This window comes from Periplaneta americana, chromosome 16 (assembly GCF_040183065.1).
Source record: "Periplaneta americana isolate PAMFEO1 chromosome 16, P.americana_PAMFEO1_priV1, whole genome shotgun sequence".
NCBI classification, from domain to species: Eukaryota; Metazoa; Arthropoda; class Insecta; order Blattodea; family Blattidae; genus Periplaneta; species Periplaneta americana.
The window spans coordinates 8,880,080-8,884,201 of NC_091132.1; positions in this window are offsets into that span (position 1 = coordinate 8,880,080).

The following is a 4,122-nucleotide window of genomic DNA, read 5'->3' on the forward strand; positions in this document are numbered from 1 at the left end:
TGAACTTCGTGTAAATTGTTTGGTATTTTTGATTGCTATTAGTTTTCATCCTTTTTACAGGCCTCTTGCGTGTAGATTATACAACACCCGACAGATGGCAGCATAGGTGGACTATCATGTCCTGCTCCCAGCGCAGAATTTCTGAAGTTCGTGTAAATTGTTTGGTATTTTTAATTGCTATTAGTTTTCATTCTTTATACTGGCCACTTGGAAGTAGATTATACAACAAATGACAGATGGGAGCATATGTGCACTATCATATCCTGCTCCCAGCGCAGAATTTCTGAACTTCGTGTAAATTGTTTGGTATTTTTGATTGCTATTAGTTTTCATCCTCTTTCCAGGCCACTTGCAAGTAGATCATACAACACCCTACAGATGGCAGCATAGGTGGACTATCATGTCCTGCTCCCAGCGCAGAATTTCTGAACTTCGTGTAAATTGTCTGGTTTTTTTATTGCTTATAGTTTTCATCCTTTTTCCAGGCCACTTGGAAGTAGATTATACAACACCCGAAAGATGGCAGCGTAGGTGGACTATCATGTCCTGCTCCCAGCGCAGAATTTCTGAACTTCGTGTAAATTGTTTGGTATTTTTGATTGCTATTAGTTTTCATCCTTTAAACTGGCCACTTGGAAGTAGATTATACAACACCCTACAGATGGCAGCATAGGCGGACTATCATGTCCTGCTCCCAGCGCACAATTTCTGAACTTCGTGTAAATTGTTTGGTATTTTTGATTCCTATTAGTTTTCATCCTCTTTACTGGCCACTTGCAAGTAGATTATACAACACATGACAGATGGCAGCATATGTGCACTATCATATCCTGCTCCCAGCGCAGAATTTCTGAACTTCGTGTAAATTGTTTGCTATTTTTGATTGCTTATAGATTTCATCCTTTATACTGGCCACTTGGAAGTAGATTATACAACACCCGACAGATGGCAAAATAGGTGGACTATCATGTCCTGCTCCCAGCGCAGAATATCTGAACTTCGTGTAAATTGTTTGGTATTTTTGATTGCTATTAGTTTTCATGCTCTTTATTGGCCACTTGCGAGGTGATTGTACAACACCCGAGAGATGGCAGCGTAGGTGGACCATCATGTCCTGCTCCCAGCGCAGAATTTCTGAACTTCGTGTAAATTGTTTGGTATTTTTGATTGCTTATAGTTTTCATCCTTTATACTGGCCACTTGGAAGTAGATTATACAACACCCGACAGATGGCAAAATAGGTGGACTATCATGTCCTGCTCCCAGCGCACAATTTCTGAACTTCGTGTAAATTGTTTGGTATTTTTGATTCCTATTAGTTTTCATCCTCTTTCCTGGCCACTTGCAAGTAGATTATACAACACATGACAGATGGCAGCATATGTGCACTATCATATCCTGCTCCCAGCGCAGAATTTCTGAACTTCGTGTAAATTGTTTGGTATTTTTGATTGCTTATAGATTTCATCCTTTATACTGGCCACTTGGAAGTAGATTATACAACACCCGACAGATGGCAAAATAGGTGGACTATCATGTCCTGCTCCCAGCGCAGAATATCTGAACTTCGTGTAAATTGTTTGGTATTTTTGATTGCTATTAGTTTTCATGCTCTTTATTGGCCACTTGCGAGGTGATTATACAACACCCGAGAGATGGCAGCGTAGGTGGACCATCATGTCCTGCTCCCAGCGCAGAATTTCTGAACTTCGTGTAAATTGTTTGGTATTTTTGATTGCTTATAGTTTTCATCCTTTATACTGGCCACTTGGAAGTAGATTATACAACACCCGATAGATGGCAAAATAGGTGGACTATCATGTCCTGCTCCCAGCGCAGAATTTCAGAACTTCGTGTAAATTGTTGGTATTTTTTATTGCTATTAATTTTCATGCTCTTTACTGGCCACTTGCAAGTAGATTATACAACACGCGACAGATGGGGGCATAGGTGGTCTATCATGTCCTGCTCCCAGCGCAGAATTTCTGAACTTCGTGTAAATTGTTTCGTATCTTTGATTGCTATTAGTTTTCATCCTTTTCACAGGCCACTTGGAAGTAGATTATACAACACCCGAAAGATGGCAGCGCAGGTGGACTATCATGTCCTGCTCCCAGCGCAGAATTTCTGAACTTCGTGTAAATTGTTTGGTATTTTTGATTGCTATTAGTTTTCATCCTCTTTACTGGCCACTTGGAAGTAGATTATACAACACCCGAAAGATGGCAGCGTAGGTGGACTATCATGTCCTGCTCCCAGCGCAGAATTTCTGAACTTCGTGTAAATTGTTTGGTATTTTTGATTGCTATTAGTTTTCATCCTCTTTACTGGCCACTTGCAAGTAGATTATACAACACCCGACAGATGGTAGCATAGGTGGACTATCATGTCCTGCTCCCAGCGCAGAATTTCTGAACTTCGTGTAAATTGTTTGGTATTTTTGATTGCTATTAGTTTTTTATCCTCTTTACTGGCATCTTGCAAGAAGATTATACAACAAATGACAGATGGCAGCATAGGTGGACTATCATGTCCTGCTCCCAGCGCAGAATTTCTGAACTTCGTGTAAATTGTCTCGTATCTTTGATTGCTATTAGTTTTCATCCTTTTCACAGGCCACTTGGAAGTAGATTATACAACACCCGAAAGATGGCAGTGTAGGTGGACTATCATGTCCTGCTCCCAGCGCAGAATTTCTGAACTTCGTGTAAATTGTTTGGTATTTTTGATTGCTATTAGTTTTCATCCTCTTTACTGGCCACTTGCAAGTAGATTATACAACACCCGACAGATGGCAGCATAGGTGGACTATCATGTCCTGCTCCCAGCGCAGAATTTCTGAACTTCGTGTAAATTGTCTGGTATTTTTGATTGCTATTAGTTTTCATCCTCTTTACAGGCATCTTGCAAGTAGATTATACAACAAATGACAGATGGCAGCATAGGTGGACTATCATGTCCTGCTCCCAGCGCAGAATTTCTGAACTTCGTGTAAATTCTTTGGTATCTTTGTTTGCTATTAGATTTCATCCTTTTTACAGGCCACTTGGAAGTAGATTATTCAACACCCGACAGATGGCAGCATAGGAGGACTATCATGTCCTGCTCCCAGCGCAGAATTTCTGAACTTCGTGTAAATTGTTTGGTATTTTTGATTGCTATTAGTTTTCATCCTCTTTACTGGCCACTTGCAAGTAGATTATACAACACCCGACAGATGGCAGCATAGGTGGACTATCATGTCCTGCTCCCAGCGCGCAATTTCTGAACTTCGTGTATATTGTTTGGTATTTTTGATTGCTATTTGTTTTCATCCTCTTTACTGGCCACTTGCAAGTAGATAATACAACACATGACAGATGGCAGCATATGTGCACTATCATATCCTGCTCCCAGCGCAGAATTTCTGAACTTCGTGTAAATTGTTTGGTATTTTTGATTGCTATTAATTTTCATCCTTTTCACAGGCCACTTGGAAGTAGATTATACAACACCCGAAAGATGGCAGCGTAGGTGGACTATCATGTCCTGCTCCCAGCGCAGAATTTCTGAACTTCGTGTAAATTGATTGGTATTTTTGATTGCTATTAGTTTTCATACTTTTTACAGGCCACTTGCAAGTAGATTATACAACACCCGACAGATGGCAGCATAGGTGCACTATCATGTCCTGCCCCCTGCTGAGAATTTCTGAACTTCGTGTAAATTGTTTGGTATTTTTGATTGCTATTAGTTTTCATTCTTTTTACAGGCCACTTGCAAGTGGATTATACAACACCCGACAGATGGCAGAATAGGTGGACTATCATGTCCTGCTCCCAGCGCAGAATTTCTGAACTTCGTGTGAATTGTTAGGTATTTTTGATTGCTACTAGTTTTCATCCTTTTTACAGGCCACTTGGAAGTAGATTATACAACACCCGACAGATGGCTGCATAGGTGGACTATCATGTCCTGCTCCCAGCGCAGAATTTCTGAACTTCGTGTAAATTGATTGGTATTTTTGATTGCTATTAGTTTTCATCCTTTTCCCAGGCCACTTGCAAGTAGATTATACAACACCCGACAGATGGCAGCATAGGTGCACTATCATGTCCTTCCCCCTGCTGAGAATTTCTGAAC